At 38.4% G+C, this 24,842-nt stretch overlaps 2 long non-coding RNA genes across 2 annotated transcripts in view; one reads left to right on the top strand and one right to left on the bottom strand.

Annotated features, from left to right (window-relative positions):
• The window catches only part of LOC129145271 (uncharacterized), a 76,605-nt gene that overhangs the window by 28,540 nt on the left and 23,223 nt on the right, over positions 1-24,842 (bottom strand). The window contains exon 2 of the long non-coding RNA XR_008550575.1: positions 18,666-18,771. This is a non-coding gene — a long non-coding RNA (uncharacterized LOC129145271). The remainder of the gene's footprint in view (positions 1-18,665; positions 18,772-24,842) is intronic.
• LOC129145270 (uncharacterized) overlaps positions 18,519-24,842 on the top strand; it is a 44,308-nt gene continuing 37,984 nt past the window's right edge. The window contains exon 1 of the long non-coding RNA XR_008550574.1: positions 18,519-18,848. This is a non-coding gene — a long non-coding RNA (uncharacterized LOC129145270). The remainder of the gene's footprint in view (positions 18,849-24,842) is intronic.

Genomic DNA, 24,842 nt, shown 5'->3' with positions numbered 1-24,842 from the left:
AATTTTGTAATTTGCAATATTGTAAATTTTGTCAACTGGTGGAGAACTAAAACACTGTTTACCCAGTACACTCTCACTAATCATACCCTGGCTGTCTTTCTGATTGCTGATTCATTTTGTTCATACTTAGAAAAGAAGAAACATATTCCAGAGAAAGCACTTGTCCAGATAAGCTCTGAAACTAAAGCAAAGATTGATCTACTAAGGATAATTGGGTTCAAAGCTAACATGTGTTGTTTCCAGGGAAAAGTAAATCCATGGATACTGAAGGAGTTGAGTTCACGGGTATAATTGGGATCAAATAAGTCTTGGAGGAAAACTTACTTCCCCAGACTCCCTGGTCATTCTAGGAATTGCCTCTCCATAATATCTTTAATTGGCAAGTGATGATACTGTCCCTTATAATCTTTGGGGAACTATCCCCATCACCACTGATGGCAGTTATATAATACATATGTAAAGATATATATATAATCCAATGGCTTCCACAAAATAATTTGCTTTTTTCCTCTTGGATGGTGTGCAGGTCAAATGGCTGCCTTTTATCTCTGCTTTAATACAGTTCTTCTTCCCCACAAGTCAATTCAATTTGGGGCAATGTTTTTCTCAAGTTTGTAATCCAACGGGTTTTCTTTCGCCTCTGCAAGCCTCTCCTCTCTCTTTCTGAGAGCTATTCTGTTCTGTTTTCTGAATTTTCTATCACTTTTACTTTCCTCAATCAGAAGAGAAAAAGGGAGTCAGTTAATAGGGGCATGAGACTCTCCAGCCTATTTGTAAGCAGATCATAGAGATGCCCTTCTTCTGCAATTTTTGATAGGTTTTAAGGCTATATCTGATCTCTCTTTCTCCCAGAGTTGGGAAATTCCACCACCAGGCCAGCCTGAAGGACCTCATTATAATAGTGTCACCCATGATCCAAGCCCGCAGCCTGGACCCCAGAACTCTGTCTTAGAATGAGGTGCAGTATCATTAATCCCTGGGAAAAACTTGAAGCTTTAATAACATTTCCTCTCTACACTGCAAGTTTTACATCCCAATGACTTCTTGGAGGATTAATTATCGTTTTCTCTTAAGAGCAAATTGTGAAACTCAGTAACTCACCTTACTTTGCTGCAGGGATGATTCTCATTTGGCTAAAATTAAGAATTTAAATAGGTGCCCTAGGAGCCCAGCCATCTTAAGAACTCCCCAGATCCTCTTTACTGCTGAGTTATGCTCTAAAAATTCCTGTTATAGGAACCACCTTGACTGTAGTGCTCTGGAGACTGTTTCTTCTATACATTTTATTACTACTTCTCTTCCCCACCTCCCCGTAAAAACCTGGCAATTGAGTCACCTGTACCATTAAGGGACATTGCCAACCCCATTCAGGAGTTCCACCAAGAAGTTTTTTCATTCATCTATGAACAAATCATTTTTCTTTCTATCATCCTCATGGGATGTCTCTCATGTTTCCTCTAATTCCCACTTCAATTTACATACTTCCTACAGTGTTTATTATGTAAGATTTTGGACAATTCAGAATGCAGCATGTAGTATCAAAATGCCTGGTGAGGATCAGAAGATAAATAATCTCCCCTTCCATAGACTTGCACTGTAACTAATTCTTACTGGGAGTGAATTCTGGAAGCCTGGAATAATGTTTGTAGCCCTAGAAAAGAGGTACATGGCTTAGCCTGAGCCCAGTAGAAAACTCCCAGGGGATTTAAGCAGAGTGGCAGAAACACAGCGTTGCATTTGGGGGAAATGCCTTGGCAGGTATGGTTTGCAGGGGGCCAGGCTCGCCTGTAAGGAGAACAGGCTACAGTAGTCATCCAGGCCAGAAAAGATGAGATCCTGAACTGGAGCCACGGCAGGAGAACAGGAGGGAAGCTGAGGGCTATTTAGGAGGGTAAGCCAACAGAATTGGTATCTGAAGAAAGATGGTGTCCACATAAATGAGATGAAAGGAAACTTCTCGAGGATCAAGGGAAAGCTAACCAAGAGACCACTTGCTGGAAGCTGAACAGTTAATTCACAAGAGAAGGATGCTAATCAAATGAACAAGCGTGAAGTAAAAATGCCAACCCCAGTGAAGAAATCCTGCCAAAGCAGCACACACGGAGGAAAATGCAAGCGGCATTCGTGAGATGCTCCCCAAAGTGGAGTCGAACTCCATTAGAAAAGGCAGACAGAGGGAACAGATGGTCGCTGCAATGTCCTCAGTCATTTGACAAGCTGGATAAATAATTGTTGCCAGGGAAGAAATAATAAAAGCGGGATCTTGCCAGCATGAGCTGCTGCCATGGCCTTTGGTTTGGGGCATGCTTCTGGAGGCGAGAAAAAAGAAAATAAATACAGAGCGACGGAGGGAAATCAATTAGCCCTTCACAGATGGGCCTTCAACATCCCAGAGACTGTTATTGTCACTAATATGAAAGGTTAAGTGAGGTGGGAAGAGAAATAACACGGAGAGGGTTGTATCCAGGGCTTTGTGTGATAACCCTGCAGCAGCAGGCGCGCTGAGGGGATTGGGAAACAGCTGTGGAGGATGGAGCAGGACCAGGCCAGCCAGGCCTTGCCCGGGAGCCCCAGCCAAGCCTCCTCCAGGGCTCGGGAAGTCAGGTGTACAGAACTGGACTCAAACACTGATGGGTCCTGAAAATTCCACTGGCTGGAGAAATCCACGGGGCATGTGTAGGTTTTTGGTACAGGGAAGACAAGGATGAATTACCTAAAAACAGACTGTCTTCTTGCCCTGAGCATGATTATTTCCATAAGTTTATATTACACAAATTTACATTTTGAAACACATATTCAGCAAAGCAGGCTGGATCCTGGGACAGAAAGTGTTCAGAAATAAATAAATGTGTAATTAAATGGAGGAATTACGTAAGGTATTTAAGTGAAAATAAGTTCATGGAATGCTCAACAAATTTGGTTGTAGAGGAGAAGAAAAAAGGAGGGTGAAGGGAAAGAGAAGAGAAAGGGGAAGAAGAAAACTAGGAGGAACAAAAGGAGGAGAGAAAAGGAGGAGAGTTGGAGGAGGAAAATGAAAAAGGAGGAATTTGTAAGCAAAATCATCATTGATAAAGAATGTTTATCAAACCAGAGCCTTGGGTAATAATTTTAGGTTTTGCTAATGTCTATCTTTTATCATTCATAATTGAAATGTTATTGACATTTCTTGGGCATCTGAAGATGAGTTTAATTTATTTTCATCTTCTCTGAATTTGCTATCAATAATATGCATGAAGCCACACAGCGCTTAAATGAGACTTCAAAAGCAGTTGCTATAAATAAAGAAATTACTTGCATTTTTTATAGCTCTTTACATGATTTTATTTGATCCTGCCAACAGCCCTGTGAGAGAGGCAGAGGAGGTGTTATTATCTTCATTTCTTTTCGATAGATATGGCAATATAGATTTTCAGAGCCTAGTGAGTCTTCCAAACTTTCCCAGTTAGTTGTGTGAATCCTGGGGTTAAAAATCAGATCTTTTTGATTCTCTGCCTAGTGTTCCTTCTACTACAGCTCATTAAAGGCAGCCAGGTTTAAATAGGATCACAAACCCAGAGTGATGGTGAGAATACCTTTGTCAGTTGCCAAGCCATGTCTTTTAATAATAATTACACAAAGTTTCTTTTCTTATTCAACCAATTTACCTTTCAAACAACTCACCCTCATCCAAGTCATTCTTGTCCCTACTGTACCCTACCTGGTATTCCCCATTGGCTTGGATTGCTAGTTTATGACCAGTAAAGTGCATCTCGTCGAGAAAGCTCTCTTCAATTAATTGTACCTTAGTTAAGATCTAAATGTGCAGATCATCCAGGGTCCCCTTAAGAAAGCACTGCCCATCCTCAGTGGATAGAAGCCAAGAGGAAGCTGAGGCAGCACCCAAAGACCGTCGGCATTAGTGGCCACCTAGTGGTGCCCTCCTGACAGCAGTTACTGCCCTTTGATAATCACTGGCATGTTGCTCCTTGATCATCCCAAATGAAATTTTTCTATTCCCTGACTTGAGACTTTGCATAGTCTCTCTCTACTTTCCCCTCAAGAGATAGCTCCTCCCCTTTTCATCCAGAACCCCAAGCATTGTGCCCTCAATACTTTTGGATCCCGTTTGATGAATTCACCCAAGGCAGAAATGTCTTTCAGGTACCTTTCCATCTTATATTTTGATGTGAATTTAAAAAGCACTTTCTATCCCCTATTTCTTTAGATTTTTTCCAACAGACTTTTCAAGTAGGTGTTGGAACCAGAGACAGGCTACCCCTGGATACGCCTGTGTAGCATTCAGAATAAGAGACAGGAGATCCAAGAAAGATGATTTGCCTAATGAGCTCTCTTCCCCCAAACAGGAAATGTTGGGTGGCCTGGGAGGTTGGAGACAGCCTTACAGCCTTATCACCCCAGAATCTGCAAAAATCTTTTCTCTTTAAATTGTAAAGTTCTTTGTTCTGTTTTTCCCTCCAAAATGTATTGCTTCCTGTATATAACTTTACTGGAATGACAAGGAGTTTGGTTCATTTTCTACAAGCTCCCTTCTGCATGTAATTAAGTTTGTCTTTCTCTTGCTGATCTCTCTGGTGTCGATTTAATTATTTTTCCAGCCTACAGACCTAGAAAGTAGAGGAAGGTTACTTACAAATAAGAGAGAAAAGTGCAAAGAATGAAATTCCTTTTTTATTTCCCCACTGAATCTTCATTAAGAGATGCCCCCCACCTATTAAGATGTGACATTTAATTTTAATGTCGTGTTCAGAAAAATGGAAGAGATTCAATCATTCGGTTATTGAATCAGTTGTGTTCCAGGTCCTTCAAGAAGATTAATCTGGCCTTCATGTGTCAGATAGATGAAATTTCAAGAGGCTGGTCTTGGGATGCCTTAGCAGTAATCCAGGCATGAGTGACCTGTTCAGAGGTACACTATTGTACCAGTTTTTAAAAGGATAATTATTTCAATGATTTGTTTTCTGAAGCCTAGGATTGTCACTAAAAGAAGTTATTTATTTATATGTTGCTTGTTCTTTGGTGCCTAAAATTACTGATCCAGAAAGGACTTATGTGACATATTTAAAGGTCCAAGAGAGATTGTTGAAAAAAGAGTGATTTCATGGGGGTCTCTTCCTTTTATTATTGATAGTCTTTTTCCTCTTCAAACTCTTGTGGTGGTATCACAATATCAGGTCAGGACCCTCATCTGAGTAGGCCTAATAAGGGATTCCAGCTTCAGTATGATTATTGATAAAACAAAAATTGACTTTGAACAGGAGTTAGCATAAGTCAAATATGGGAGAATTTGTAAAGCCTCCTACATTATATGCTATCATGTGTTTTGAAGGGAGGGTCTGTTGTTCAGAGACTTCTCAAGAATGAACTCTCCCTGCCAGCATTACTGGGCTGTGAACATAATTTCACCTACAAAGTCCTTGCATATTGTTTATATTGAATTGTATTTTCCCCAAAATGGCCTAGTTGCTGAAGCCACAACTTGAATATTATTTCATTTTGCTTTCTCTTCTTCAACATACACCATCAATCAATCACTATTTCCATAGTTTGGTGACTCAGATTTTAGCAGACATCAGAGTCACCTGGTGGGCTTGTTAAAAGTACAGCTTGGTAGGCCTCAGTCTGAAGATTTTCTGGGATTAAAACCTGAGAATTTGCACTTACAACAAATTCCCCAGGTGATAGTGTCCACTTTGAGAGCATACGCTGAGACCCAGAGCTACAGATTGATTCCTGAACATCTTTCATCCATCCATGGTTGTCTATTCCTAAGCGAACTATTTTAATTCAGGGCATCACCATACATCACCTGTATTATGGGCAGTGATAGCCTTTCAAGCACGAATCTGATGAATTCACACTCCTGCTTAGAAATTCAGTGGCTCTCTAGAGTCTAAAGGATGATGTCCTTTTTCCCCTACTTCTTTCCCTGCCTCAGAGGCAAAGTTGTAATCCTTTGTCTGATTTTCATTTTGTTATTTTTCTCCATGTTTCAAAACAATGTACTTGAATTATTGTTGCTTATATATGTCATTTGGGCATTATCTTGAAAGATACTGAATTACATTAGAGGAAGTAAGGACTCTGTCTCTCTAGAGCTTTAACCCTTCATGAATCTTACACAATCCCTCATTTTCTCATATCATCCTTTCGGTAAACAATATTCAATGTTTATATATTATGATTATGTAAATGTTATTCACAGTTCTGCCATGTATGATGATTTTGTTTTCTGAATAACTTTCTGTTTATCCTACAACTAATAATTAGGTTTAGTTGCTTTTTTTTTAACTATACTTGTCATAATTTGACCTCAAGTATTTTTTCTAGGTTTTGAAATTTCATCCCATATATTCAGACAAACCGTCAACTTATTTTCCTTTCCTTTCCTGGAGAAGTTTACCTAGTTGCCTATGATTTGCTCTCTTCCGGACCAGATACCTTCAGCAGACTGCCACCCTGGCTTCTCCCTAAACTGTCATCCTGCCTGTTCCCTTTGACTGTCTCTTCCCATCTTGTCCTGTTTTGGGGACCTGATATATTCTTTCCATCAGATTTTTCCTATAGCCTATGTGAAGCCTACTCTCCAGTAGTGTTTAGAGCAAGGTTATATGGGAAATAAATTTATTGACATACTGTATATCTTAAAATGTTTTTATTCTATGCTGATATTTAGTTGATAAATTGGTTCAATGTCAATCTAAGTTGAAAACAATTTTCCTTTAGGTTTTTGAAGGCACTTGGCCATTATCTATTAGCTGCCAGTCATTATTTTGTTAAAATCTTTTGATGGTTACTTTTTATTTTCTTCTGGAAATTTTTAGGATCTCTGTCCCAGTTTTCTGAAATTTCTCTATAATGTACCTTGTTTGGTATAAGTCTGGTTTTGTCTATTATGTCAGACACTAAAGGACCCTTTTTATCTCAAAAAATCATGTATTTCAACTGTGCAATTTTTCTTAACTATTACTTTATAAGATTCCTTCTTTCTATCTCTCAAGGGTCTCTTTGTACAACTCATAAATTTTCATATATATATGTGTGTGTGTGTATATGCTTATATAGATACTAAAAATGCTACAAGTCAAAACTTCCTAAATGCATTTTAGAAAAGATGAACGAGGGGCCTCCCCAGTGGTGCAAGGGGTCCCAGTGGTGCAAGGGGTTAAGATACAACCTATGAAGCTATCCGCAGCCTCTGCAGCATGAGTTCGATCCCTGGCCGGCCAGGGAGCAGCCCACATGGCGCAGCAGACCTCTTCTGTCTTGCCCGATGCTCCCCTCAGCAGTGTATCTCAGTAGATCCAACTGTTACGCTCCTCACTCTGTCTTGGGGTGAATCCTCTCACTGCCCCCCATCCCTGGCCTACATCCCAGTTTTTCAATGCAAAAATAAATAAACAAAATCTTCCAAAAAATTTTTTAAGAAAACATATATTAGCTATTTCTTGGAAACACCTATAAAATCACCCACAGATTTTAAACAAATTATAACAAATCATTCAAATTACTTATTCAATTCTTTTAATAAATCTAAGCATGTCTTCCTTCCCTTCTTGAATCTGTTTTGGCCAATTTTGTTTTCCTTGGAAATAGTTTCTCTACATTTGGAAATATATTGGCATTATGGCATTTAGAATATTCAGTTAGGATTTTTCCATTGCTACTGTACTCCCAGTTAAGTTCTTTAAATGTCAAATGCTACTTATGAAAAATTTCTGGATAAAGCTTCTTGAAGATGTTACCATTTTATTAGTCCAGAAATAAAGCAAATTTGCTTTTGTTAATCTTCTATTGTCTCTTGGTTTGCAATTTTATAAAATTTTACTCTTCATTATTATTTCATTTTACTTTCTTGAGCTATTTGTTCATTTTCTAACATCTTGAGTTACACTCTTTTACACTAATTTTTTGTTTAACCCATTCTTATGTTCTAATGCAGGCATTTAATGCTATACAGTTCCCTCTAAATACCAATTCAGCTGCATTTGGGGAGTTTTATTTCATTTTTACTGTTTATGGAGGCAACATTGGTTTACAATGCTGTATATGATTTAGAGGTATAGGATCACATTTTTTAAAAAAGATTTATTTATGCAAGAGCTGAGGTACAGGCCAGAGGCGCAGGAGGGTGAGAGGATTCACCAGAGACAGAGCAGGGAACAGAACAGGCAGACGGACCAAAAGCATTGCTGAGGGGAGCAGCAAGGGAGACAGGAGAGGTCTGCCGTGCCATGTGGGTATCTCCCTGGCTGGCCAGGAATCGAACCTGCACTGCAGAGGCTGTGGACAGCTTCACAGTGCTGCGCTCAACCCGCTGCGCCACCAGGGAGGCCCAGGATCACATTGTTTAGGTGTATGTTGCTACACTGCACTTACAATCAAAGCACCTATAAACTTCCCTGCAATCCTCTTCATAGTCCTCCACCAGAGCCCTCTGGGCAACCTGCATTCTCTGCTTACCACCATCCCCCCTTTAACACATTATGTTCAATTTTATTTTCATGTTTAAATCTTACTTACTTCTTCAATTTTATATCCACACTAATTTCTCAATTGCTTGGTCTACATACTGAAAAAGAGGAGTGTTAAAAATCTCTTGTTATGCTTATGTATTTATGAATACACCTCTTTTTATATTTCTCATATTACTTTACATATTTTCAGTGTATATTTTAGGCACACAAGTTCAACACTGATAGATGTTTTTGCTGAACTATTGCTTTCATTATTATATAATAATTTGGTTTATCCTTAACACTGTGTTTTTGCCCTGAAGTAATATTCTTGTATTAATAGAGTCATATCAGCCTTACTAACACTATTTTTCACATGTATCTTCAAATACTTTATTTTAAAATTTTGTGGGTCATTACATTTAATTGTGTTTTTTAAAAAAGAATACATAGCTCTCTACTCCATTCATAATTATTACTGATCAGTGTAAGTTTATTTCTTATATCACATTTTGAACTTCATCTTTTTTTTCTTTTTGTACCTTTTATTAGAATATTCCATTTTCCTTAACCACTTATTTCCCCCTCTAATGATCTGGAGGTTTGGGATTTATAATGCACTGCTTTTTAGAGTTTGTTTTCTCACCATGGCCAAGTTACTTAATCTTTCTGCATATATGAGTTTCTGTATCTGTAGGAAAGAGTTGATAATAAAATATTCCTAACAGAATACTTTTAGAAACAAAACAGATAATATATCTAACACGTTCAAACATTTAGCATACTGCATAGCTCATAGTAAATACCCAATACAAAATGGCTTGTGACTATCATTTTATTATCAATATTTTGAAAATTTGCTATAAATGATCTGAAAATCTTTCCAAACACATTACTAACTGAAAAATTTTGAGAAGCAGATTGTGTATTCTAGTGCAACTGTGAAGCTTACTTGTGTGCAGGAAGTTTAATTATGTGCCTTCCTGCTAAAGCCTTTGGTGGGAAGTTGGAATATCAGCACTGTTGGAAACTGATTGATTAACTCAATCAAGATCATTCTCAAAGATGACTCCAAAAATATATCTGACAGCCTGTGGCTGAGGAAATCAGTCAGATTTTGGAAGTAGGAGGAGTCGGGTGGAGGGATCATTTTCTCTGAATTATTAGAACTGGACAAGAGGGATGTTCTATGTGGAGAATTCCTCCTTTTATCGCTGGAGTTTTGGAAAATAGCTTTTCACAATTAACTCCAAGATTTTTGGTCCAATTGCCAGTGTTTGTGGGGTAGGGGATATATTTGCCCTTCTGAACATAATTTTTAGTGTAGAATTAACCATACGTTTTATTAAAATATACACTAGGCACCATTTTAAGGCATTGGTTCTGGTAGAGAAATGAATCTCTTTCAAATCACAAGCTTATGGGGTGACAGACCAACTGCCCACATTCCCAGCCCTGAGAAAAGGACACAGACTTTGATCAGGACTAGATGATTTCTAAGGTGGCGCATCCCGCCTTATCCTCCTAGTATTTGACTAAACAACTTACTGATCAGATTGGCCAAAAGCAAAACTGACAAGAGACTAACTTTGTCTCAGTGGAATTCTGTTCTCTACCTCTGGTGATCATGTGCCTGTACACACACCACACACACACACACATTTCCTTCAGCCTCTTTCTCTTGTCACTGTCTGCATTAAGAATAAATCTATAGGGCCTCCCTGGTGGCGCAGGGGTTAAGCACAGCACTATGAAGCTATCCACAGCCTCTGTAGCATGAGTTCGATCCCCGCCTGGCCAGGGAGATACCCACATGGCACAGCAGACATCTCCTGTCTTGCCCACTGCTCCCCTCAGCGGTGTATTTCAGTCAATCTGCCTGTTCTGCTCCCCACTCTGTCTCTGGTGAACCCTTTCACCCCCTGCACCTCTGGCCTGTACCCTAGTTCTTGTATGCATACATAAATAAATCTTTTAAAAAATGAATCTATTTCACAAGTTATTCCTTTCTTAGGTAGTCCTAACAGTTAAAAAGATAAAATCCTTATTCTGTCCTTCATAAATGTTAGGGAGATCTAACAATTTGTATCATCAGTGATTTATCAGGGGCCCTCTGTGTTCGTTCAAGGTCCTGAGGACAGGACTGGGTCAGGGCAGGGTTTTCAGTGCCTTGTTTAAGACACCTCTGCTGAGCTATGTATTTGGGTGTGGTCATTTTTAGGTGCTCAAGAAATCCTCCACTCTGTTTAAACATTGCAGTGGCTCTCTGTCATGTCCAGCAATGTTACTTTATGCACGGTCTGTGACTGGTGTTGGAATGCTACTTATCTTCTGTCTACAACAAAATGAATACAGAAGTAGAGAGTAAGTGTATATTTACTGGAAAAGTGATTTTTGTGTCATTTTAATCTCACCATTACATTTTAGCTAAATTAGCTAATATTTTCTATGCCTTTATTTCCTTTTTCTAATTATACGTTCTAATGTGTTCTATATATGCATCAATCTGTGATGAAATAAAAATTTAAAAATAAAAATGGAGCTTCATCAAAAAAGTTTGAGAAGCACGTTTCTACAGGATAAAGTTCCAGCTCTTTGTATAATCTACAAGGTCATTGCTTCCCTGATTCCAACCCTGCTTTTCAACTACCCCACCTTCCCTCTCCCCATCCCTTTCACAGCACTGTGGTCTAGCCATGTCAAATTGTGTGCACTGTCTTTTGACAATGCTTTCTTTCTTCCTGAAAGCCTTTATATTCTCAGAATCTGCTAAATCTGTACTCATTGGTGGGCCCACCTTTGTGCATGAGTCAGAACCCTTTCTTGCAAATGACAGACACACGACTCAAATCATTTATACAGGAAAACAATTATGGACACCTTATTTATTCAATGGGCTCCATGAACTAGAATTATTTTAAGAGAGCGAGTGCTTCTCCCTTTCTCTCCTTTACTCTATCATTCTCTTGGTCTTATACTTTCCCTTACTGCAGACAGTCTTGCTCAATGTAGACACTTGTAGAACCCAGCTCTGTCAACCCAACTGAACAAAGCAAGAGAAATAAGAAAACAATTTCCTTAGCTCCAGCATAAGATCATGCCAGCAAGCAGTCTTACTGTTCTCAATTGGATCAAGTGTCCTGTTTTGATTTTTGGACCAATTATTTTTTCTAAGAGAAGGAACCATCATGGCTGTCCAACTTCCACCTGAGCAATCATTCCGAAATATAATTGTATATTTGAGAAATACTATAATTGTATAATTGAGAAATACTCTCTCCTTGTCTTTAAGATCTTATTTCCTCTTCACATGCAGGGAAAGAATTCAGCATGTATTGTCCTTCATGAGTAAGGTTTGGTGGTTCGACTTTTATTGCTTAGTAAAAGACAGGACCGTTTCCTGCATCTATAGCTCCCACACCCTCAAATACCCCTCCTGCAGCAGTGCAGAGAATCCTTAAGCACCTCTTAAACTGAGGTTTTTCCTCTTTTATTAAGTCGCTCTAGTCATCCCTAAATAAAGATACTAACTACTCATTGAGGCTATTTTATACTTCATATACTTTTATTGGTGTTCCTGTAACACAGCTGTAATATCATGTCTTTCTTTTCTCATACTTTATTAAGCTTTTGGAATTTATCCACATTGTCTAACAACTTTTGACACATAATATATGCTCAATTTGATGTTTGTCCAAACAAATGAGGCACTGATTCTCTTGGATTACAGATGCAGTTTTAACTTCCCTGCATACTAAAGTCTGGTCTCCTTGAATGTGGAGAGTCCCTTGTTGCAATCAGAGGCTAACAGGGTGCTTAAAACATAGGAAGTGATAAATAAATGAATGTCAAAGGTGAATAATGGAATGAACAAATAAGGGGAAAACTCCCTAATGTCTCTACCAAGACTTGATTTGCTAAAGAGAACGGGCTGGTACTGTGGGGTTGTGTGGGTCCTGTCTTTGAGGCTTTCTTCTTTACAGCTACTTTACAGCTAGACACATGACTGGCTGGGTACAAGAAGGTGATCAGGGGCTATTTAAACTACGCAGATAATACACGGGTTCTTGGGGAAAAGCGTTATCTTCTAGTTTTACTCAGTGTTCAATAACCCCTCAGGCCAACTCATGTCTCTTTTAAACTTGGAATCCAGAAGGCAGGGAATGTCTACTCTGTATGGCCAGATAACTACAAAGAAACATCCGTCACTAAAAGAGCCTTCCATACAGACTTATAATCTGGTTCTACAGAGATGCTCACAGCAGGAGCTGGGTGTACATCTTGTGCATGGGGTTAGGGTAGATGAAAAGGAAAGGAAAAGGGAGGACTGTGGCTCACCATTGTGAACAATAACAAAAGTCAGATCATGATAACCATTGCCATGGTGACAAGTCATTTCTGTCATTCTAGCTTGTGCATAACTTATCATTAGTCATCATCTCACAATGTCAGGCTGACACAACCTGAGCTGTTATTAATGTCTCAAAACTGCAGGCAGGGGAGCGTTAGACCTTAGCTGTTTATTTCTGCTAAGCAAGAACTAAGAACACTCTTTCATATCCTTGTTTGCAGGCCTGGGTGACTGATTAGAAATAACTTTAGGGCCTCCCTGGTGGCGCAAGGGATTAAGACCAACCTATGAAGCTATCCACAGCCTCTGCAGCACAAGTTCGATCCCTGGCTGGCCAGGGATTAACCCACATGGTCCAGCAGACCTCTCTTGACTTGTCTGCTGCTCCCCTCAGCAGTGTACCTTGGTCGATCTGTGTGTTCTGTTCCCCACTCTGTCTCTGGTGAATCCTCTCACCCCCCACACCTCTGGCCTGTATCCCAGTTCCTGTAGGCATAAATAAATAAATCTTTAAACAAAAAGAAATGACTTTAGAAGGGACTTTGCTACTTGTAAGAGGATGCATTTTTTGCTATTACTGAACATTCTGGCCTTTATAAAAATTCTTAATCATTATTTTGTTAGTCTTCTGTGAAACCCTCTAAGGAAGGTTCCTATTAGATTCACTTACTTCTCAATACATACAGGCGTACAGGGCTATTTAAAAATCTGTTTATAGTGCTAGAGTCGTTTTTGACCTCAAAATATAATAGAATCATGTGGATGGAAACATTATGGAAAATTTGAAACATTAGTTTTGCTACTATTAACTATTTATTGTCATTTAGTTATTATGACTATAACTGCAATGTTTTAATGTAAGACTTCATTGCTCATCACATAGTAGATACTCAACACTATTTTTGGATAAATAAATGAATTAACAACTGCAGACTTGTAGGGATTTGATTATAAATACAGTAGTTGGAATAAAATTCTGAGAAACATAGGAAATAAAAGAAACATTATACCCAATCTCAAATATTTGCCTATCTTCCCAATATGTCAGGTTGCTCCACATCCCATTGTCTTGATTTGCTTTTATCTTGCATCTTGAAAGTCCTTTCTCACCTTGTTCATAAAATAAACTCTTGCACATTTATCCTGATGTGATCATTCCCCAATGTCCCCTTATCATGTTAAAATTCACTATTCTCCTTTACAAGTCACACTTGAAATCATGAGTTCCTGTAGTGTTGATTCTACTCTACACTGGACAATAATGGCTGCTGTATTGAGAACTACCTCTGGCTCTCTCAAGGCCACATGGGTCTTACTCAGGTTTGTATTTAGTGTGTGCAGAGTAAGGGTTTTGCTTAAACATGAGAACAAGATGAAGTGAGAATTTATACACTGGAAGAATGATGCCTTGACTCAAATCCAAATTACTCCAAGTAGTATGCAAGTGGAAGCACTGAAGACTTATCCAAGATTTGAACCTGGCTCCATTAGTTCCAATGCCATGTCCTTTCCACCAAGTCCTAGGGTTGTTCAGGGTATAGGGCTATATTGGAGCAAGGAGGGAGGGTGTCTGAGGGAGGTCAATGAATTTAACATCTATAAGTTTCTGGAAAGAAGCTGATCCAGAGAAGTGTTTGTAGAAGCAGGGAAAACCAGAATAATATCCCATTCCTTTAGATTTCACTGGTTATTGATATACCAGAGAGTCCCATGATGTTTTATCAAGTCATTCTCTATAGCTGGGCCAAGAAAGCAAAGGCACAGTCACCATTTTGATTGTAGGCTGTAGACTTCAAGAGAGAAATTCAGCTTTTGTTTCCTACCACATATGAGCAAATGGCAGGCACTGAATAAATACTTAATGAACAAAAGAACATGAAATCAAAGCAATTCTTGTGCTGAAGTGAAGTTTTCAGCTCTCCTCACAAATCTGTGGGAGCTCATACTTTATTTGGGTTTATTTTTACCTCAGAGTTCTCAAGGGTTGTGAAGGTAAAAACAGAACTTCTCGAAGGAACAATTCTTATGCTGAGTCTCATCCTCACCATTGTGTGTGGTGAAAAGGAATTTTCCAAGAGGTCTCTTAAATACTTCAAAACTGCAGGCAGTGTACTTCAATATCTTTTAAAATATGAAAAGCTTTCCCCCAAAATCATCTGCCTGGCTGTCCCCCTGGGGTGACTCACTGAACTGTGCAGCATCTCAGCTGCACCTGCGTTTGATCTTCCACACAGAACTGCAGTTCTTGGGTCTTGGACTAAAGACAACTTCCAGCACTTACATAAAGGCTACTTTGAGCACTCTGCCAAGGACTCGGGAGGCACTTTTTTCAAAGAAACAAATACATTTGGTTTCCAGACTTAAGGCCAAGCTTCCTTGTCCCCTAGCTCTTCTTTTTCTCTGTCTCTGACTGAGAAGTAGCTAATTATATAAAGAGGCATAAGGGAGCAGCCACCAATATCATGTTCACACAGATGCGACTCTAGAAGGAAATCTAGGTCGGCGCTGTCTTCCAGAAATGCAAGTTAAAACAATAACCTCTGCCTGTGTGTCAGAAGTAACAAAACATGGTGGCAAGAGAGGAAATGTAGTTCACAGGCTCACAACTGGTAAAAATGTACTCTTTCTTCCTCAGCAATAGAAATCGATTTTTCCGAGCTTTTGCGCATTGTCCCAAAATGCCTTCGATGTTAAGTCCCTGAAGTGTCTACATAAAACAAGAAGATCTGGTGCCAGGATTGAACTTTCTTTGGCCTTGAAGATGATTTGAGTGTCTGGTTTCCTACCAGCGGTGATAAAGTCGGGTCTAGCACAGAAGCTGTGCTCAATAGCTTGCTACATCTTAGATGCAGTTGAGCAGACAATGCTACTAGATTTAAAGCATGGGCAACATCTAAGGATATAAAATAGTTTTTCTGGTGGAATTTACGATACAGCCTATGTGGAATCCAGTACACATAGGGATTAGCAGAAACAAAAATAATCATCTGTGGCCTCTTTTATTTAATGGAACCTGGAGAGTTTTCCTAGCCTGATATTTGAAGTCATTGTACCCTGGGAAGATTGCATTTTACTTTTTCCCTGATCTCTCCTAACATTTCAAGGTGCATACATTTTCCCTAATTTATTTATTATCCATTTTTATGTTGACATAACATTGCATTAAAATATTGTTTCAGGTGTTTGTCACTGAGAATCAACACATGTACCAAATACATTGTGTTCATCACTAAAAGTCCAGTTCTATCCTTCACTGTGCCATTATCTCCTTTATTTAAGTAACTGTTTCTATGTGTGTATTATATGCCCAATACTCTACTAAGAACTTCACAAATACCTCAATATTTATATGATAAATATTTGCTGTTCTTCAGTCAAAAAAATATTTCTTGAGCATGTAGTATGTGCCAGTCATGTTCTAGGCCTCAATATGAAAGCTTCACAGGGTTTATGTGCTGGTGCAGAGACATAGACAATGTTAATATGTGGCATTTGTTAATTCCACAAAATAAGTGGTAATGAAGAAGTAGACTTGGGTAAGAGGAAATACGGCATAGAGAAGGATGTTTAATTAGGATGTGCAGGAAAAGTTTTGGTTACTAGGCATCTAATTAACAAAGATATGTTTTGCAAAAATTCCAGGGGGTAAATCTTCTGGACAAAGAAGCCACAGAGACCAAAAAGGCCTTATTGGCTCCCTTATTGGCTCTCTTGGTTTGAGAAATGCCTAGAAACAAGTGAGGGAAAAACGTGATAGGAGATGAGATCAAACAGAAAGGCGGGAGCGTAGTGATGTTGGGCCTTGAAGGACATTGTAAGGAGTTTGCATTTCATTCTGAAGATAAGGTGAAGTCTATCTGTATGTTTTGTGTTTTTAAAGATTTATTTATTTATGCATACAAGAGCTGGGGTAAAGGCCAGAGGTGTGAGGGGTGAGGGGCTTCACCGAGACAGAGTGGGGAGCAGAACAGGCAGATCAACAGAAATATACTGCTGAGGGGAGCAGCGGGTGAGTCAGGAGAGGTCTGCTGTGCCATGTGGGTAGCTCCCTGACTGGGGAGCTTCATAGGTTGCATCTTTAACCCTTGCACCACCAGGGAGGCCCCATTTTTTTAAATTAAACTTTGGTTGATTATTACCATTGCTTGACCATACTACATGAATTTCAGAGGTATCTCTTTACCTTTCTGTGTGAATAAGCCTCACTTTACACATCACAAAAATTCTAGCACCTTTCCCACAACCAGACTGGCCGCCTTAAACTTTACCCACATGGCCTGATCCGCTTCCCTTCTATCAACCTCTATATTTTTCACAGAGTCTAAGGTTATTTTTATTTCCCTTTGTTAGTTCATTTGTTTTGATTGTTTACATTCCACATATGAAAGAAACTATCTGAATAATATGAAAACACTTATTTGGAAAGATATATGTACCCCATGTTCATAGAAGCATTATTGATAATAGCAAAGCCATGAAAACACCCTAAAAGCCCATCAACAATGACTGGATAAAGAAATGTAGTATATGTGCTCAGTGTCATAAAACTCAGCTGTTAATAAAAATGAAATCTTGCCTGTTGCAACAACATGGATGGAACTGGAGGGAATTAAACTATACACAAAAAAAAAGTCAGAAGGAGAAAGACAAATACTGGATGATTTCTCTTGTACCTGGAATAAAACTATTAAGCAAATGAACTTTTATATTTTAATATTGCTGTGTTGATTGTTGAGTGGGAAGAGGTGGTGATAGGAAAAAGTAGGAGACAGGAGGTTGTTGCAGAAGTTTAGTTTGTTAGCACATAGTGTTCACAAGATAGAACTGGGATGTGTCTGAAGTCATAACTGGTAGGACATGCTCATTTAATAATTCTTTGAGATGAAGAAACTGAGATAGTGAGTTGGAGCTGTGGTATAATTGAGGATGGGCCTACTAGGAGTTAGCCTTACAATAGTCCAGAGAGGTGAAAAACGGGGCTAAGAGGGAATTTAGTCTTTATTGCCCAATCAGGCAATAAGCAGAATCAGGCAATTGGATAATTCAGGCTCAAACAGCCACAACCATTTTTTAAATTGCTACCTGGCAATTTCTTTCTTTTTTTTTTTAAACATTCATTTATTTATGCATACAAGAACTGGGGTGCAGGCCAGAGATGTAGTGGGGGAGGTGAGAGGATTCACCAGAGACAGAGCAGGGAGCAGAACAGGCAGATCTACTGAGATACACTGCTGAGGGGAGCAGCAGGAGAGACATATGAGGTCTGCTGCGCAGACCCTGACTAGGGATTGAACTTATGCTGTGTCCCGACCCGCGGGATTCGTAGGCACGAAAAGAGAAGGGCTGAGGATTGAAATGAGGGGCTTGAGACAACTTGACGCTAGCGTTTACTTCTTTATTTTTCCTTTTCCTTTCTTTTACTTTTCCCTGTCTTTCTACCTTCCCTGACCTTCTCTCTGCTCCTCTCGCAATAACCTCTCTTGCAATAACCTCTCTCGCAATGACCTCTCTCGCAATGACCTCTCTTCTTATATCCTGGTAGCTCCTCCCATCGTACTTCCCAGTCTCATTTGATTAATAGGAAACACCTGTGGTTTCTCAGCAGGCAAAAACGGTAAAGCGAAAACTAATTAATGGCACGTGTGCTGCGCAACACGGCGCATGCTCCAGGCGGCTCCGGACAATGCTGCAGAGGCTATGGATAGCTTCATAGTGCTGCATCTCAATCTCTTGTGCCACCAGAGAGGCCCTACCTGGCAATGTCTAAAGAAAGTTTTCTTGCTGGCGTTCTTGTAGATGTGCCTCCTGCACTTGCGGTGCTTGTACACTGAGCAAGAAATTCCAGGTACTTTCTTACTTACTTGGACTGTGCACTTTGCATTTGAAGTTTGCTTCTCCCTCATCACTGCTGATGAGTCACCAGAAGAAAAACTGCTTTGACAAACTTCCATAGCTGCCTTTGTTGCTCTGTGTTGACAAGAAAAGAGAATGCTGTTGGCAAAATTTGACACAGCTGGCTGCTTGTTTTCTTGGAGGACCCAAAGGTGAATATAAATAATTTATAATAGCTTTTATGATCTATCTGTCTGTTCCTGGTGACAAAATTAAGGGAATAAAGCTAAGATGGAAGAGGGAGAAATATAAAAAAGATTGAAAGAAAACATAAAATTGAATTTGGTTTAACAAATATTTATTGAGCCGTCAAAGTGTGCAAGGAAACAAAAAAGAACTAAAAGCTTATATTTACTGAATACTGTGTGCCTGTTCCTCTTGAATCCTGGGAAGACACAAGCAATAGGTGTCATTTTTATCATCATTTTATAGATGAGGGAATGGACAAGTTAAAAGGGATGAGGGAAATTGCTTTTACTCTTGAATCTAGAAAATGGCTCAGTAGCACTCCTCAAAACCAATCTTATTCTAAAGGTCATGGTCATTTTATCAGTGATCATACTATTTCTAACTAAGGGTTCACTAGGAGTTCACTACTTGGTGGAGGGGTGAAGAGAGCCAGAAATGATTCGGGGTTATTGAGAAGGGTCCATTGGAAGAGCTGTCAATGATGTTGAGATCGGAAGGAAGTATCTGACTTATTTCAGGAGGAGGGGGTATCTTCTCGGGCAGGCAAGATGAAAAAAAATGAAGAATCTAGGTTATCATCAAATGATTTTTCTCTGGGTTGCCAAACAACAATTTTTGTACATTTATTCATTTCACTGATAACACATATATATATAATATGGTGCATATATAACAAATAAGAATAATTTACCTTCTATATCATCTAATAGAGCATAGCATAGCATATTATATAACCTATGTTTTGATGTAAAAATACGAAGTGGGCATGTAACTACTGTATTCATAATATTTATATGCTATGATATTAATATATTTAAATATATAATATTGTATGTATAAATTTGTATTTCTTTCATGGACTTAATTGGGTAACTTCATTGACTGGACTCACTTTAAATTCATGTAACAAAAAAAGAACCAGATTTAAGTCTGGAGATGTGAATTTCCACATTTTTGTCAAGTCCCTTCATTTCTCAGGGTCTAATATTTTTCCTCCAGACAATGAAAAAATTGGACTCAATATTTCTTAGATCCCAAACAACTCTAAAATTCTTTGATTTGGATTTGAAAACTTGATCAACATGTTCTATTAATTGGTGACCGACCCTGTTCCCTGAGCTGGTGCTGGGTGTGTCCATGCCCCTATTGCTGTACTTACTTGGCATCTGCCTATAAACCCTTCTAGTGTGGAAACCTCCTGTGGGCAGGAATAGTGTGTTACCACCCATAACTCTAGCAACTGGCACATAGTAAATGCCCAGTCACTAAAGATTGCTCCTCTTGTACAACCCTTCAGACAGATGATTCTCTATCAATTTTTATTGGAAAATATCACTCCAATTATATTTTGTTCCTCATTATTTCAAGGTAGTTTACTTCCAGCTTGATGAAAATAAACAGTTCATGTCAGGTGGGGTTTAGGCTGGAGTCTCTTGTGAGAATGTTGCTTAACAGGCTTCATAATTACTACATAGTTAGCCTTTCAACAAGAAATCTCAAAACAATTTACTAAGAAAGCTATTACTGCGTAATTTAGAATGAGGTACAAAGAGATCAGCAACTTATTAAAGCTTAATAAATTATTCACTGTTTGGGACTGAAGCTGCTGAACCCCAGATCACAACTTTCTGTATAAACCCAAAAGAGCAGGCAAAGGAAACAGTGTTCAGATTCTGTGGACCCAGCATACTTAGCATAATCAGTTTACCTGTGTCAATTTCATTACAGTTTATAAATAGGGATGGTGACTCATGGGAAAAGAAAAGCTTCCCTACTCTTTCCCTCTTCAAGCAGGGTAATTCACCATTCAAATCTATTCTGAAAGGACCACAGAATTTAGTTCAGCAGACTCTGGGAAAGAGGTTGCTCTCTGCAGAAGCAGCCCCTGCAGGATTTGACTGGAGTTGAGAGTATCCTAGGTTGGGTGTTGTATGTCCCTCAACCATTCTTTCTGACTGGCTTCTTCATCAGAACCCTGTTTGAAAATCCCTTTATCTTCCTTTGACCCTGCAAGGCTGCTACCCAAAGGACTACACGCTAATCCTCCTCAGCTGTCTGGAGAGATTTAGCTCTTAGTCAAAGGGGTTTCAAAGAAAAGATTTTCAGCAGTCCTTGAAGGGAAATGTATTGTTGTCTATAAATAAATAGGTCACATTTATTTTTTTTTGTGAGTGACTGGAGATGCTTCAGGAAACTTAGGAACACATAAAGATGGGTGTTATCATCATTTCAATATTTCAGGGAGAAGAGAATCATAAATTTGTATAAATTTGAATAAGACTACCTGCTTATTCCCAAAGGCCTTGAATTAGGAAATATTTGGCATCAAAGAAATGCTCTTTTGTTCCTTTCTCCACAAAATTAATTCTGCTCGAGGAAATTGTGCCTAATGAAAGCCCTGAGGGAATTTTCTCTCATGAGTAAAAAGTATTATTTAAAATTAGATTAATTTCATGGTAACAGAAAAACTTTTCTTGGGGGTACTTTATAATTTGACTTACATTTTGTTTCACCATCATTTAAAAATATTTCTTTTACTAACTTATTTGTACGTTTTAACTGTACATTTTAATATGCATCTAAGAAAATAGTTTGGAAAGAGGCAGATTGTATCCTGGAAATGATACACACTTTTGGAATCCCTTCTGATTCCCATTGCAGTTTTACACTCGCTAATTAGGTGAACCAGCGATGTCTCTTAACCTTTCTGAAACTTAAGCTGCCTTTTTTATAAGCGATAATGATAAAATAAATAGCTCCCTTGAGGATGATGAGTGAATAAGATAACATTCACAGTGCCTAGTAGTTGGAAGAAAACTTTTAACTGTTAGTTTCCATCTTAAAGTCAAGAATTGTCCCAATGTCCTTAAATACCAAAATAGTTGAGATTGAATTAAGAAGGTATTTATTTGTTATTTTTTACCTCTTTGCTGTACTAACTAGTCTCTCCCCACACAGTTCAGATATTTCATATCTCTCCCATTATGCTGTTCTAATAAATATTTTTAAAATGTGACTTGTGGTAAATTAGAAAAGAATAGCTAAATATCTGTTTTCCACTGGGAACGAGGTCAAGTGACAATCATTCAAAGAGCAGTCACCTTTTGCTAATGCCAAATCTGTTGCTGATTTATAGATATTCATAGTTACATAAGTCAAAAGGTAGATATATGTGTGAATGTGGTGATTAATATAATGGAATTAAACATATTCAATCTTTCCCATTTTAATAAACTTGTTTGATTATCAATATACTGTGTGACTTGGAACAAAACACCTGGTTTCTCTGAGAATCTAGTTCCTTGATAACAAAATGAGAAAGTCTTACAAGGACTGAATCTGAAATGGCTCTAGGGATCAGGCAAACATTAATGGGGCATGTGGGTTAGTTGGATAGATATCAATTGTGGGCCCCTAATTCAAATTCGTAACAAAATGATCCAAACAGTGACCACCGCTTTTGATGATCCTGTCAGTTACCTCCTTTTATAGCCCATCAGAAACAGACCTTTTCTGCAACGTGACTTCCTTTCATAGAGCTCAATTTGTCTATTATTACTAAAGTTTTGTGAGCATCAAAAAAACTCATAGAGTTATGAGCACTGGAGATCATCAAAGATGCAGTATGTCTATACTAAAGTTTAAGAGGGAGGGTGATGAATGGAATGTCTTTAAAAGGTCGGTCTAAGATCATGAATCACATTTCATTGCTTTCAAGGAGGAAACAACCCCTTTATAGTGACGATTTCCTAGAATTCTTCCTTAGATTAAGAAACATGAATCTGCCAATGGGTCCTGCTCCTCTCTTTTTCCCCCAAATGTAGGTATATCTAAAACATCTTTGCATGAGAAAATATACACATATTTTAACATATAATTACCCTATTTCCTGCACTCAAGAAAGGGCAAAACCTGTGTTCTTTTACTGACATATAAGTGTATCACTTGATCTTTAGGAAGTAATTTAAAACTTGTGAATTTTTGCTGTGAAAATTTTCTATCTGCACATAATCACTCATATCCAGTGGCATAAGAGCTTACAGGAAGCACAGTAAATTGCCCCTTTCTAACTCTATAATTTTAAGCAAATAGGCAACTTGGAACAACTGTTTGAACTGATCATGAACTGATAATGTGACTTCTAATTGCAATCTGTTTAGCAAGACAAGGCAGTAGCATGAAGGAGGCTTATTGGTGGTGAATAAGAGGTGGGTGTATGAAACTAATAAAATTACAATACAGCCCCAATCACTTTATTATTCAATGTTAAAGAACATTAGGAAAGATTTATATCTTCTTTCAACTTCATTCTGCGACAGTTTCAAATTCAATTGCTGGGTTGTTTTAGAGTAAAGAAGTTCAAGAGGAGAATGTCTTTCAACAGTCTTATGGTGATTTAGAGTAGGTTTAATCATCTTCTACTCTCTCCAGGAAGATTACTAACATGACTTAAGAAGCAGAATGTACACTGATTTTTATCCTCAGAGAGAAGGAGAGATGCTAAAAGCTCATTATGAATCACACATCTGCATGCAGCCTACTTCACATTCAGAGAGTGAGCAGAGATTCACAACATGGATTCTGAAACAGAACATTTAGAATGTAAAACTTGGCTTCTAATGCAATAAATAGAATTCTTAGAGCCTAGAGGCTGTTAGCATAAATGAGCTATTCTGTAACTGCAAACTTAATACCCCCCTTAAATAAATTTAAATCTGCATGTGTATGAGTAAGTAGTTTTTTAAGTAAAAAACAGTGGATCCTCTGTCAGCCTGGGGATTTATGTGAGATGTCTTTATTTTCTGAGTATAGTCCATCATCTCACACTCCCTCACTTTTAACATCCTGATTTCCAGCCAAGAGAAACTACCCGAGTCCCTATATTCAGAATTTGCTTTGCCTCCACATTAAGCCATGGATAACACTTGTTCTTCCCACCCATTTTGCATGTATAAGCAAGTCTGAACGATCCTTCAAGGCCCAATTCAAATACTATTTATCTGAATTCCTTTCAGAAAGCCTTCTTTTATCTTTCCAAATGGAAGTAGCATAGCCCTTTAGGAAATGCCATAGCTTTAATGATATCACTTGGCCCTTTGACACTATGGCCTTAGATACATCATGTTTTTATTTCCCTTTCTGGCTCCTCAAAGGAAGAACCAATTCAACTTAGCATTTCTCACAGCACCTAAAACAGTCATTTGTCTTTTGTAGATTTACTTTAAAATTCATCAAAAAAACCCCTTAAATTCCAACTACTGATATTCCTAGGTACACACAAAAAATGTTATATGATGGAAGTTCTCATTCATTTATACCATAAATATTTATTAGGTACCTGTTAGCTGCCAAATGCTGTCCTAGATAATGGGGGACCGTATATGAAGACTATTTATCTTTGAGTGAATAGCAAGGAAAATATACAGTTTGAAATAGAATGTCCAAATTAAATTAAGATGATGTGATAGTGAATGACTGAATGATGGCGTAGTACTCACGATGAAATAAAAATGACAACAGGAACAGGAAAGTCACCAGCTATTAGGGGAAACCTAACATTCCATGAAGAAGGTGAGCTAGAGCGAAGTTGGAAGGCAATGAAGGTTGACATATGTGTCAGTCAGGATTTGGACGGGAAAGAAGAAATTGTTCCAGATATTTCAAGCAGAAAGGAATTTAATACAGGGAATTAGAGGCTTTGGAAACCTTTGAAAGGCTTTGGGATCAAAAGTCAGAGAGAACTCCATGTAGCATTTGGAAAATCCATACAGAGAGAGAAATCAAAGGAAACTGCCAACAAAATGTGTAATTCTCAGGAAGACATCCACAAGCAAATACAGGTGACATTACCACAGGTTTGTGTGCTGATGGAAATGATTCCAGAGAGAGGAATAAATTGAAAGTGCAGAGGGAAAGTAAAATTTCAGACATAGCATCTTGCAAAGGAACCCAACGCA

The sequence above is a fragment of the Talpa occidentalis genome, unplaced genomic scaffold, assembly GCF_014898055.3.
Source record: "Talpa occidentalis isolate TD23 unplaced genomic scaffold, MPIMG_talOcc4v2.1, whole genome shotgun sequence".
Classification (NCBI taxonomy): Eukaryota; Metazoa; Chordata; class Mammalia; order Eulipotyphla; family Talpidae; genus Talpa; species Talpa occidentalis.
This window is presented reverse-complemented; position numbering and strand designations above follow the sequence as displayed.